Raw genomic sequence first — 14553 nt, 5'->3', positions numbered from 1 at the left:
TTCTCATTTAGTAGCATAAATTTAGTCAAGAATACATTATACATTACTCCAGTAATGCACTAAGCAATCCGACTGTCCATCATGTGTTTGCTCTCTCATTCTCTCCACAGAGGGAGCAACGTGTGTAATGGAGTTTTTTTGGAACCGCACACATGCAAGACGCTATGTCTGTGTAAGAAAAAGGCAAGATTTAACAAACATACCCCAAAGTTATAATGGAAGACGTGGAAACCAACTGGGAGCCCATTCTACAGTCCCCATATGGACCCCCCAGAAAGCTCAGCTTCTTACTGCAGAAGCTCCATCACCACAGAAGAACAAAGCTTACTGACTTTGGGCTTCATTATTCATTTAGTCTTCTAAATACTAGGTTCGGCCCACTGAGATCCTCTGAGATCGGAACCAACACCTCAGGCTGGATTCAATGTTATGCCGAAAGCAAGCTGGGGTTGCAGGGGGAGATGCACCTGCAGCAGCACGTCCCTCAGGCACGCCAGGCACAGCGCTCACTGCTCATCTGTGTTTCCCAAGCAAAAGAACATAACCCCCGCTACATCCCGGCTGAGCCACCAGAAAACAGAGGAAAACCTGAAGGTACATCATGATCTACACACTGGGATGACATCTCCTTGCCAACTGAGAAACTGGAAAGCATTACTCAAAGATGCTACGTGAGGACTTTGCATCCACAAGCAATCCACGTGGTTTATTTGTCAAGAAAGGAGGTTACCACATCATTCCCTCCTCCAAGATACTTTCCTTGCATAAGGCCTTCTAGTGCCTAGGCTCAACCAGCTGCCCTGAGATACGGTCATCTGTAAGGCTCAGAGTATCTTATTCAGTACCTTATGACAATAACTCAAATTAATCAAGCTGGTAGTTTAAGGGAACACCCTTTTTCATACTGCCAAGCCCAACAGATCTGTCTAAATGACAGAATATACATCAATCTACTTTATTTTGTTTTGCTTTTGCAATTACTGTAGAGCTCTCCCACATTCCCCGGTGCACAAACATATATCCCCATTCTAGACCATTTCTACAGCAACCTCTTCAGAATATTCAGGATCTGGAACAATTCATCAACCGAGGGGGAAAACATGACATTTATATAGCACTCCCCTATATCTTGTGAAGTTAGTCTGTGTTACACTGGCTATTTCATGTTATTTGTATTATCACGACATATGTCTATGGAAAAATACCAGCTATCCCGTTAAAAATAGGACCTTCTCCATCACAGAATGGCACGTCTAAAGTTATCAGTTTTAAAACAAAGTAAATGAGAGACTCATTTAATAGTAATTAACATTCACATTTACAGTTCGCTGCTCTGTTATACCAATTTAGGTTATTTTTGCTAAAACTTGGAAATCTGATGGGCATAGTGTATTAGACCACTTTTCTATCTTCTAAACAGCAGCTTCTTTTTGCTGCTCGAATCCTACATGGGGTAGACATTTTATCTTCCCAACACAAGGTCCTAGAGAGCAAAGACCTGATTTCTAAATATTTGTAATTGTCTTAAGAACAACCCTTATCATAGCCCTGCATTACCATAATGTGTGTGGACTTTTTTTTATACCATTTACCTCTGACCTCTTCCAAAAACAGTCAATAAAAAAAAAAATGAAGTTTTCTTTTGGCAGAATGTATTTAGCTGCATGCATGCATATCAATTATAGGGGGTTTTGTCCCTCCGAAATGCCATCTGCTACTGGACAGACAAATCTATCTGATGATCACTGGGCCTTGGCACCTGCAGTGAATTTCTCTAGAGATTACTTAGCCGCTCTGCAATATGACTATCAGTCTGCCACAGTATATTACCTTTAAAAATAAATATTCGACTCATCACAAATAAAGAGTTTTGTATTAAGTTCTTAAGAGTCATATAAACAAGTTTGAGAAAACTGAAAACTACAGACAAGGTTATGTCGTGTAACTAACGCAACCAAAGGTATCACTGCTGCGCATCAAGTCACTTCGCTATCAGACTGTTACAAATATTAACCAGACATAACAGTTTAGGCATTAAATATAATTAAAACCCTTTCTCTGTGGTTACCAAACAATACTCTTCATCAACTGTTACCCTCTCTACCTCTTCCAAAGTACTCGTTAGTTAAAGTGCTTCTCTACTGAAGATGATAAGCTGAAATCAGATTAACAACAATATTAATCTTCAGCTGTACTGTAGTCGTAAACTTCATCTTCAGTTGGCACCCTGGCCAAATTGAAGTCAATGGGAGTGTTACGCTGGCTCATTAGAATTGCGATTACACCTTTGCTCTAATTGGCAGAGAGCTCATTGCTTACTAATCAAGAAAAGGAAGAGCAATCTCATCAGTTCAATGAAAAATTAATGGAGAAAAACTCAGAAGGAAAAGTGTGTATTTTGCAAGTTTATACATACAAGAGGTAAGTATGAAAGCTCCTCTTCATAAGTGAGGTGATCCAAATACACTAGTGGTGAATTAGCATAACTCTTAGAAGACATTTTTATAGAGTCTTTGCAGGTACAGATCACTGGTCAAGAAAGCGTGTATAGTACAGTCAACATGCTTTGTGTCTGACCATATGAATACACAGATCATACATTCTCTAGCTTGCCTATACATTTTAGGAAGTAACAGGCTCACTACTAGACCACTAGCAACAACTCTTACACACATCCTTTGCGTATTTAAAGATAGGACTTCAGGTGCATCCTTTCTTGCCTTCTTTATTTTTCATGAAATATTAAATTCACTAATGCATTATTAAATGACAAGTAGAGCATGCCATTTACAGTAAAAATTAGTATTTTAAGTCATTACCTCCATTGGACTGAAGTTTATCGAGAGAAGGCAGACAGCATTCTACATTCTCCTTACATTCAGGCTGTACCAGCGGGCACACATACAGATGGCCCTTTCCCAATCCAATAGCTAATGTGCAGTCAAAGTAGGTCAGTGAAGAACAGAAGAGTTTTAAACTATACTAATCCAGTGACTTCAGTATCCTACAGAAATGACAGAGAAGGACCGTCCAAACTGTTGTGGTCACAGGATGAAGTTGTAACTGTAAAGGCTAGAAAGCAAAATCCCACGCCATGAAGTTCCCTGCCCTGTACCTTGCCTATCACTCAATTATTTGGTCTCAGGAACTCTGGCAGTAGTCAAGTAATCACCTTTAAGCAACCCTACTGAAGCAGCACTTCTGTGTGCCTTACTCCCTCCTCTGACAGAGGCATTAAAGTATCAATCCTTAACATAAGACCTAACAATCTAGCGAGCTTTACACCCACTCTGCTGGTTCCTGTCATTTTCAGAGGATGTTACAGCTTGTTTCATTTTAATATCAATGCTAGCATTATCTCTCTTGTCAGAAGGGAGTGAAGAACCCAGCTCAGGCATTCCTTCAGCAGCAGAGGCCCTTCAGTTTGAGAGTCCAATTTGGTATTCCTTCTTGCCGTTTCTCTGGGCTGCTCCTACCTTTGCCTGTTCATGGAGTTTCTCGCAATCATGTCTGTAATACTCCTTTCTGAAGCTTGCCTCTTTGTCTTGCTTCTCTCAGTCTGCAGCTGAAGACCTTCTCCAGAACAGCCCCCAGCTTCTCCAAATGCCATCTATTTTTACCTAGGCGCTGCCGTCTCATTCCGGATGCTGCTAATTGGCCCCTTAGTCACAACTGGAAAAGTAACCTAGTTGAGTAACTCTTTCTGAGCTGCTGCATTGAGGAATCTCTATGCCTCATACTTGCATTAATTCAAATGAGGAAGCTTCGAGTAAATTTGTTCCCATGCAAGATGAAGCCCAGAGTTTAATACCAATTAACCAGATTTCAATCTCTAAGATTCTACAGCATCTTTGCTCACACACTTTATTTAAAGGAATGACTTTCCCACATGGGAGTTTTATGCATTTAAAGTTCTAAATCCCATAAGGAAGCACTACATAAAATAGGAGATAACTGTGAACTGTAGCACTAGAGATCAACTGTACTCTACCTACTCACCAGTCTTTTTTTCCCCCACTTATTTCCTAGACCAATCTGTAAACTTGCAAGGATCTATTAAAAAAAAAAAAAACCAACCAAAAAAAACCCAAACCAGAAACCCCATGTAAAGTTAGCTTTTTAAAGAGTGAAACAAGCGATGACAATACACACATATAAGCAACCCATTCTGAAACAGGTGGTTTTGCACAGACTTCTTTCTTATATACATGACATAAACCAGCTGCCTTAACAGCTACAAAATCATGTTCCAGACTATTCAGGGAACCCCGCTTGCTTCTTAATCACTTTGCTAATGAAAAGTTAAGTTGAAGCATCTTGGAATTTCCTCCCAACTATTCTGCTTCTGCATAGTTATCAACCAAATTGGTACAAACAGGGAAAACAGATGACGAGACAGACAGACTAGTTAGGCAGCTTTTACTAGGAAAACACTGGGAAAAGTAAGTAACTAAATGATCTAAATTCATTCTAAATTAGTCATTGTAATACTTTATTATTCCACTAGAAAAGCAAATTTAAATGCTGAGTATTTAAAAGCCATTACTTCAGAAATACAGAATGTAAATGAGAAAATTACAATTTTATTAAGAGAACCTGACTCATTTTACTAATGAAGACCGCAATTGTTTAATATTAATATAATGAATCCCTTCTAGAAATTCTGAGGTTACCTCAGACAAACACAGCATGCGATTTTGACAACATGAATGCAACTATCAGATGTCCTGAACATCATCTGTAAAAACTAAAAGCAGAGCTTTTCAACAGATTAGTAATCCTGGATTCAGTTAAATACTGGCAGGATTAATACTATTTCCTAGGACGAAAGAAAGATCCTGTTCCACCCCATAAAGACTGCATAGGCTGCCAAGAGTAAAGGGAAGGGCCTTCAGCTGTGGATAATTAAGAAACAGCCATTTAAAAAAAATGGGATGTTTTGGAGAACACAGCATCTGGTAACACGGTGGAGTACTTTTTCCATGTGGACCCAAGAGAACTTGAAATCATTTATTCTGCAAATGAGAAACTGAATGCTTCTATGATGGTTAGTTTTGCTGAGAAAGGAACTTCTTTTCACTTGAAATGAAGGCAAAAGGATCTGCTTGAAATGTGATTCTGCCAAAAAGAACGAACACATACAGCAGACTGCAAAATCCTTCCCCTGCAAACCACCACCACCGTTAGCCCTGCACATCCCTACTTCCCACTCTTACGTTAGTTTGGTTTGGGTTATTTTTGTTTTTAAATAAACAGTTCTGTAAGGCTGTGTACAACTTTGGTCCAGACTGCAGACACAAGTAACACAGCAAGAACTCAAGTTAATTATATTACAGAAAAGGCATGCACATCTATTTGGGTTCAAATGTATGGTGCCTCAAAACCAATGAGGAATCCTTGCTTCCCATGACAGTGCTGCGAGGGACATTCAGTGCCTGGAGGGAGCAAGGAGTGAGCAGAGGGACAGCAAGCCCCGCAGGACAAGCGGAGCCCATCACAGGAGCACCAGGCAACCTGGGCCCAAGAAACCAGCTCAAGAGCAACCCTCTCACTCTTTCTCCAACTCCCAAACCTCATTCTTGTTGATCCAAAATACTGGAAAAATGTAGGGGACTTTCTAGCTGTGGACACAAGTGTGATGGGACAGGACGTGGTTATTCCAAGTTACACACTCACATTCTCCACGGGATGTTCAGGCATAACCATAGTAGTTTTTACACAGACCAAGGCTTGACGGTTGTTGATCATTTTACAGGAGGCTCCTCTCCTCTGACCTCCAAGGCAGATGTGGCAGGCAGGTGAGTCAGCCTCAGAGCTACAGTAATCTGTGACAAGCCTAGAGACTCAAAGGATCTCTGGTGGTACTCAACTCCAGCCAGTCCAAATCCTGGCTTCCTGGCTTGTATTAGGAATAGTGTGGCCAGCAGGAGCAAGGAAGCGATGGTGTCCCTGTACTCGGCACCGGTGAGGCCCCACCTCAGATACTGTGTTCAGTTTTGGGCCCCTCACCACAAGAAAGACGTTGCGTTGCTGGAACATGTCCAGAGGAGAGCAGCCAAGCTGGGGAGGGGTCTGGAGCACAAGGCTTACGAGAGCGGCTGAGGGGAACAGGGGTTGTTTACTCTGGAGAAGAGGAGGCTGAGGGGAGTCCTTATCGCCCTCTACAACTGCCTGACAGGAGGGGGGAGCCAGGTGGGGGTCGGCCTCTGCTCCCTGGTAACGGGCGATGGGACGAGGGGAAATGGTCTGAAGTTGTGGCAGGGCAGGTTTAGCTTAGGCATTCGGAAAAATTTCTTCACAGAAAGGGTTGTCAGGCTCTAGAACGGGCTGCCCAGGGAGGTGGTCGAGTCCCCATCCCTGGAGGTATTTAAAAGCTGGGCAGACGAGGTGTTTAGGGACATGGTTTAGTGGTGGGATGGCAGGGTTAGGTTAACGGTTGGACTTGATGATCTTAAAGGTCTTTTCCAACCTAAATGATTCTATGATTCTTTGAAATGCCCTGGGCTGGGCTCAGCCACAGGAGAAGATGCCGCTGATTTCCCATGGCATGCATCCACCCAGCACACTTCCCTCCTGGCTTGGACTCGCAGGTCCCTACTACCTACGAGGCTTTTCTGCCATTCAGTGTCATCTCCTGCACTCAACCAGGCCTACCCAAGGTGGATGAGCTCTCCTGAGTTGTTTGTCTTCACTCAGATAAGGTGCAAATAGCAGCACAGTTTGTCCTCCTCACTGCACACAGCCTTACCTGGACACACAGGTTTCCCTGGCCTAACGCGAGGTTTCGATTAGGATACAGCAAGGCAGAGGAAATGAGAAAAGGCTGCTTGTGCAATGGAGAGGAAAATGGCAGGTTCTTCTGCTTTGGGCACTACTCTTCCCACTACAAGATAATCCTTCCTTGAGGCATCGGCACCACCTTAGGGCACTCATGGTGCAAGTATTTACTCCCGGCCCTCCCTTCAAGAGCTCAGATCACCTGAAAAAAAAAAATCAAATCACTTGAAAATTCAACCAGCTTGTACACAGATGCAAGCTTATGCATCAGTATTCGTGATTAAAGTACTCGTAAGGCAAACAAAATTGTATTATTGTACAATAATGTACTTCACCTGTTCAGGAATAAAATTTAATTATCATTTCATCCTCACTATCTCCAAGTAACAGCATACTAAGTAATCCTTGAATTTTCTGCTTCTTTTTCCAATGTTACTAAGTGCTCAGAGTCAAAAAAGTTGAGGGAAAAGCAGGTTAGATATTAGAGCAAGCTCAGATACTCCAAACAGTTTGCCTGCAGTAGCACTTCCCTCCTCTCTCCCTTGCAGAACAGATTAGCTCCAGCAAAGCTCTCTCCGTTCCTCTGTACTCGACAGGGTTTGGGTACCAGAGAGCTCTAATTCCCCTCCACTGCACAGCACCTGATAGAGCCCAGCCCCTCTTCCAGGACAGGTCTGGCCAGTTCCGCTCTGCTTCCTGATTCTGTGACGGAGCAACAACTTCCCTTGGTTTTCCCCCTCCCCTGTCACCCTACCTTTTCTTGTCACTGCTCAGCAAGCTGCCAGTAACTCTTTACTTTTGGGTAGGTCTAAGATAACAATCATGGGCTGCTTTATGCTTCTGGGCTTCCTGCACTTTAAAATAAAAAATAATTAAAAAAAGGTTTTTTTCTTAATCTAAGTAATTAACTCATTGAAATCTGTAGAAAGAACTGTATAACTACTTGATGACCAGAAGAAATGTCTGAATTATAATAATGGAAACCTCTGGCATTTTTTGAACATCCAAGGGGTAGAATACGCAGGCTAACAGGAGGCACACAAAATTCCCGCTGGACTGGTATTATGAAATTAAGCTTCTTTTTTTATTATGCATAATAAGCAGTGCCAGTGTCCTTTCTTAAATCAGAAACATATTTTTTCCCCTATTGAAATATGACATGACTGGTACAAAAGTTTCTGGATTTATAACTTTCACATAAAATCTTGGAAAACTGGAATTCTAACTTGTCTTTAAAAGTCAATTTTACCTTTATTCTGCACATAATTCTCGATCTCCAACTGCAAAAGAACCAACTCAGGCCTTGGCTTGTTCAATGACAACTTCAAAACTTGACTAAACTTCAGCAAGAAGTTGTGAAAAAAATAAAATATACTGCAATCTCTCATTTTAATTAAAATACCAATACAGTCGCTCTTAACATCCTTCAACACAGAGATCAGCCCTTGCCTTGTTAACGCTACCAGATAACACACTCGCCAGAGTAACACCGACACGAACACACATCTCTCTCTCTACACACCTGCCTTTCAGATAGCGACTCTGATTCAGCACTCCTTAATCGGGCAAAGTGCTAATATAATCAAATTAGACTTCTTTCTGAGTAACAGGAAAACTGGTCTTTACTCTGAAATGCAGGAAAAACTGTTACAACATAGAGACTGATCCTACGTTTCCTCAGATTTTAGGGCTCTCAAGGCTAGAAGAATTCTAAATGTAGGATCAGGTTATAAGTTGATCTAATTTCCACTCAGTGTCTCATAAAGCTCATCAGACATCTGTAAACACAAGCCAAATAAAAGTATCATTTGAAAAAATAAGGATCAGCTTTCCTCTGAGTCCACTGCTTCGCTACAGTATGCATAGACGGAATATTTTTAAATGATACCTGTCAATGAAAGTTTACAGCTGGCAAAAGCAAGCTGTCTCAAGTCAAACACCAAACCAAAAAGCATCCCACTCAAAACTTAGAACCTAAACCATAAACAATTAGAAAAAGCAAAGAAACAACAAAAAAACCCTCCAAAACTCCCAACACCTTATCCTTTGATTATGCATGGAAATTTCACAATGAGTAATCACTCAAAACAGTATCTCGGGAAATCCATCTTTTAAGTACATAAGAAACTATAATAAAAAATAAAAATTTCTTATTTTTTCAGACCTCTACAACCTGAAGAACCTTACCTTCATTACATCCACAAGGTGAGTATTGCTTCTTTCTATCCACCTAGCGCTCGAAAGAACATCCCTGCTTTTAGCATGAGTGCTTACTGAAGGTATGTTTAAAAGTCCAAAGCTAGCCTATAGTCTAATTCACTTGCCTAACGAGTGAATTATATTCATAACTGCACGGTGATTAACACTAAACAACCCAACGCTCACACAAACAGCACAGCAAATCATTCTTTTCAAACTGCCAATCGTCGAGGGCAAAACATTCATGCTTTTAAGTCAAATTACAATCAACCGTCCTCCCCACCCATTCTATTATTTCTTACTCATGCATTGACAAGAGCATGGAAACCACTCCACAAAAAATCATGGGTATCTTGGAAGAAGCTACACTACTTAAAGATAAAACACCATTTATTAACCAAGAGAGGGAAAGGACTTCCTGAGTTTTAAAAAATAGAAACAACAATAAAAAACAAACCAACCAAACTTACTTTCCCTTTTCATTTTAAATACTTCCTTTTATCCTCTCATTTTATCTGTTACAGTGCTCCTCAACTACAACCACCTCCAATATTGAGCCAAGCAAAGGTTTTCTACTCTAAAAAAAAAAAAAAAAGGTATCTAGAGAAAGAAAGCAATGCTTTGAATCACAAGAGATTCACAAAGTTCAGTGCTAGCCTCTGAGAAAAATGTTAGGTTTAGATTTTAAAACTGTAGTTTAACAACAAAAAAAAAAAAAAAAAAAAAAAAGAAAACAAAAAAAAAATACTGGTTTTCTATTTTATTTGCATTCAGATTCGTGCTGTAGCCCCTCTTTATCTTTCTAATCTATGCTGATGTCCAGGAAACTGTTTGCTTATAAATCAAGTATTTTCTAACAAAATGTTAGCAACCTCCTTGAAATCCTACTTTTGACAGCAGCAACAGCATCCAAAAGACAACATCGCTAAAGACTTGTAAGAAAGTAAGTTTTTCACGGTGGAAACTTCAAGTAATGCTGCTGACACATGTTTCTGAACCCGAGAGCGCTCTCGGTTTCTGCTTACCCACCCTGGATCTTTAAAGCAGCCGTGACGTAGGAGCGACGGCCGTCGTCCTGCGCGGAAGGCAGCTCCCTGGCTGTTTACTGTCTCTAACTTCACTCCAGTTTTCATGGGTAAACATACGCTGGCCAGTCCTTTCATTATCTGCATAATCCCAGCCTCTTTGATTACTGGACTGTAATACCAGTGCCCGAGTGAGCTTTCATTCCTGAATTATAGCCACACAGAACATGGCCGGGGGAGTGCCAAACAAGATGATTAAGCAGCAAAATATGACAAAGCATGAATTATATTATTAATATTCCTATCATTAGCTGCAGAAACGAGGGTTTTGTGCAGCCAATAGCAAGTATGCATAAAGCAAGCTCCTCCACTTTGACATGCTTTCAAAATAAGAGCAACTATTTGTTTTGAGTAATTTTATTCTTCGGTTGCTTTGACGCTGAACTGTATTTCAACATTTTACAAATTACTTCCTTTTTCAAACTCTACCTTGAGACAACGTTGGAGGAAACTCTTCTTTTAAAAAGACAGGCTCAAATTACAACCCTTTCTTTCCAGAGAACAAAAGCATCATCATTTTTCAACAAGATATGCTGAACAGCTTTCATTTCAGCAGTTCACTGCCTGCATTTAAGTATATATCAGATCTCCGTGAATTTTGGATTCATCAGCGTATTGTGTTTCATTTCCCCAAATTCATTTAAAAAAAAAAAAAAAAAAAAGAAAAAGGGAGTTTTAAGGAGTTTGTATAAAACAGCCATGAAACCTCATGCTTTTTTTCTTTTTCTTTTTTTTTTTTTTTTTTTAAGTCAGATCATCAGCATCTCTGAGGTTTCACTCATTTCTGTAAGGGCAGCCATTCCCTTCTATGCTCAATGATCTCCCTGACTATTTTTAAGACATTTGTTTGGAAATGGGAAGGCAAATGCCTACAAAGGGCCAAAGTTAGTGTAAGGACATGTAAATAAATTCCAAAAAATTACTGCATGTTACACCACCAAATTAGTGGAAAAAAACATACTGAAAGTTCATGCAGATGAACTTCTTGGCTCAGTAAAATACCCCTTCACAGTATTGGAAGAAGTTGTTCAATATTCCCAATATTCAGTATTTTGGCCCACGGAAGGGAATGCCAAGCGCATGTACAAGGCATTTGCCACTGCACTGTTGTCATTTGACAATGAAGAAGCTCACGAATGTGCATGGTACCAGCGTTCTCCCCAGCAGTAAAGCAAGAGGGGAGAAAGGGTGTGCAAAAATAGTTGTGCCCAGGGCAGGCAGAAGTAAGTGAGAAAATAGAAGAGCTTAAGCAGGGTTGCAGTTCCAAATTATTTTAAATCTACAGGCCTACTTAAACTTGGTGAGGCTAAAATGCGCTAATGAGAAGAAATGTATGTGGTGAGGCAACAAAATAAATTATGGATTTCAGTAAAAACAAAAAAATACACAGCACACCAGTCTTAGGAAAAAAATTAATTTTGTGTAATGAAATACTGAATTATAGTAATGAATTAAAAAACATAATAATTTATTTAAAAGTTTTATTACTTTAAAAAAAAAAAAATCTGATTGAGAAGGAAAGGACTTCATAGTCAAGGCGAGCCAATGAAGCAACAGGGTTCCAGTCTGGATCACACCTGAATTTCACTAGGCTGCATCATTACCTTTAATCAAAACTTTTGAAAAACATTTGTGACAGTGTGTGATTTTTTAAATGAAAACAAAAAAGAATTTGATCAGATTTGTTTCTATTAAAATAAGATTAGAGCAATCGTTCCGTTACTTAGCTGTAATAAAAGCAGCGAATCTTGAAGAGTTTGTATAATGTCATGGTTTTTATCTCTTGTTTTTCTCAAACCAAACAAGAATAACATTTTTTGAAGACTGTCATTTTTATGCTGTATTACTTACAAGATATTAATTTTAAAGACCACGGAGAAATAAAAAGATTCAGATTAAAAGCGTCTATTAATTTTCAATGCCCAATTTGAGACATCCTGATTTTTCTGAATGTTTACTGTGTAGTATTCAGGACTAGTTTCCACCAAGTTCACTTGCATTTTGAATCATCATCCATTCTGTAAATCACGACCCAGTGTCTCGGGCTGAGCAGCAAAAAGAGCAAACAGTTCTGAACAAGTAGCAAAGCATCACCAAAGACAGAGCAGAGGAAACAACAAAGTATAGTTCCTCCAAGGAAATACCCAATTAGTTGAACTCATGAAAGCCTCAATTTTCTTCCCAAATCTCTTACTGCCTTTCCTTCAAAGCTTCTGAAATGGCTGGGGTCTTATTGCTGCAGATTTAGAAAAACACAAGCTGGAAGGGGCTACCAGAAGAGATAGCCTAACCTAAACGAAAGACTCCCTGAGATTTCATAATGCAGCAACCCTCCCTGAATTAAGTCCGGTAACTTGTATTCAACTAAAATATAACTTTTAGAAGAGTCATGACTCTTGATTTGGAAGCACACAAACAGAGAATCTTACATCACTTTAAGTAATTCCTGCCAGCACATATTTTTCCTCATTATTAAAAACGCATGCCTAATTTCTGGCTTCAGCTGACAACATTAGTTCTTCTTGTATTTGACCAGTATTTTCTCCCCATAAGACACTATGACAGTATCTCTTCTCAAGATTTTTGATAAACTATTCAAATGGATTTTTTTTTTTAATTGTATTGCATAAAGCATTTTCTCTGGGTCTTCGATCATTTAATGGGTCTACATCTCTCTCATTCTCCTATAGCTTCTTCAAGTATGCCAAGTCCCGGGCCCCGTGATGCATCCTAGCATTGATCTTACCAGTGCCAAAAAGAGAAGTAACACCGATGCCTCTGCCACACCTATGAGGAAACAAATCATCCTCATTTGCACTGTGAGATGACACAAGCACACTCTGGTTAATAACAGATGCTAAAATACCTGATTGTTCTTAATTATGATAACCCTATCTAGCTGTTACACACAAAATAATCTTCCGCCGTCTCAGAACCCTGCCAGATTTGGGCTGGTATTCATGGACAAAGGAAAAGGCTGATCCAGGGCAGAAAAACCACCCTGACAGACAGCAAGGGGCCACTGGAGAAGTTCCAAAGCAACCACCTGACGTGGGCAAAAGCGCACTCTTTCAGAAATACATTTTCAGAAATTGCACAAGAAAAACCGAAAATGTATGAAACTGTGCGTAGAGAAATGTTAGCCACGTTACTGTATCGTGCAGTAACAAAGAAAATAGTAAGGAAACGACACAGAGCATGCTTATGAAAACTGAAAACCCCTTTCTATCAGAAGCAGAACTAGTAGCCAAGATAGATCAACACAACCTCTGTGGAAAAGCTCTTGCTGTTTCTTTGATTAATTTTAAAAGAGGAAAGTATTTTTTCTTTCAGATAACTTTGCAGAAATCTCCTAGGTTTTAGTTAAATTTGCCTACAATGAAGTGGTCATTTCTGGAATAATTAGGCTACGGAAAACTGCATTTTCCATTTAGATTCAGTCAAGAGATTCTTGTTCATTTTGTGGCTCTATGTGAAGACGTACGGGTGGGACATGCTGAAAAGATCTTTTTTCCCCCCAGCACCTGCTAGACGCTCTAGACACACAAAATTAAACCTATTCCAAAAGTACAAAGCATTAATCACCTCTTTTGACTTTCTTCCAGGTTAAGTATCAGATGTTTTCTACTGGAAACACTTATTCCCACATGTGTGCAAATCTCCGCTTCTGAAGCATAAATATCTCCATTGATGTTAACTATTTAATGACCCAGCACGGAGATCCTGTAATCAACTCTCCCCATGGAACAGGTCATAAAGGGAACCGCACTTAGAAATGAATTAGAACTTCATACTCCCTGCTTAAATTAACTACCCTGGTCCTGAGCAATGGCTTCCTTAGGCCTTTTCTTGATGTTTAGTCATGCAGCACAACAGCTTCACACACCTTTATCTCCCCTCTCCACCCGCCAAAAGGGAAAAGAAACCAAAAAATGCTGGGACAGCTCATTTCATGCGTCCCACACAGCATCTCACAGGTCAGAAATGATAGGGCTAAAGAGCGTTTACACTCCGGCTTGGCAACAAAGCGAGAAACCAGGGCAGCTCCCAGGACTACCCAACCTGCAGAGGCGGCCAGTGCAGGGATGAGGAAGGTGGAGATGAAGAAAGCTTCCCCTCTTGGGCCATACAGGCAGCTCCGCATGCACCCGGCAGAAATTCAGGCCCAGCACCACCATCTCGCTTCTGGCCTCCTTGTGGTGCTCTCAAAGGCCGCAGTGCAAAATTTACACAGCGTTATAGCTTAGAAAAACATTAATAACAGCAGGTAACACAGAGCTTTTTGAAAACTTCAGAGAAGAACGCTCCACAGCTTTCAGCTTAACTTACATAATCAGAAACAGTATTACGCCCTTTGAAAATGAAAGCCAAAATGTTGCATAAACTGGCATAATTTACCCAAAAATTGTAAGACAGGTGGGAAGAGAAAGAAGGGCTTGGGTTGGATTTTTTTTTCCTCTCACATCAACACTAGCAAAATATTTGTAGCGGA

General features: G+C 40.2%; 1 protein-coding gene across 3 annotated transcripts in view; it reads right to left on the bottom strand.

Moving 5' to 3' along the window:
- PPP2R5E (protein phosphatase 2 regulatory subunit B'epsilon) overlaps positions 1 to 10026 on the bottom strand; it is a 53817-nt gene extending 43791 nt beyond the window's left edge. For 2 of the 3 annotated variants that reach the window (XR_004841886.1, XM_009638010.2), the window contains exon 1: positions 6749 to 6953. The gene's annotated coding sequence lies outside the window, so the exon portion shown is untranslated. Of the gene's footprint in view, positions 1 to 6748; positions 6954 to 10005 lie in introns of those variants that run through there. The other variant, XM_035893559.1, reaches the window with a different exon arrangement.
- Between the last annotated feature and the right edge of the window lie 4527 nt (positions 10027 to 14553).

The sequence above is a fragment of the Egretta garzetta genome, unplaced genomic scaffold, assembly GCF_000687185.1.
Source record: "Egretta garzetta isolate BGI_Z169 unplaced genomic scaffold, ASM68718v1 scaffold95, whole genome shotgun sequence".
Taxonomy (NCBI): Eukaryota; Metazoa; Chordata; class Aves; order Pelecaniformes; family Ardeidae; genus Egretta; species Egretta garzetta.
This window is presented reverse-complemented; position numbering and strand designations above follow the sequence as displayed.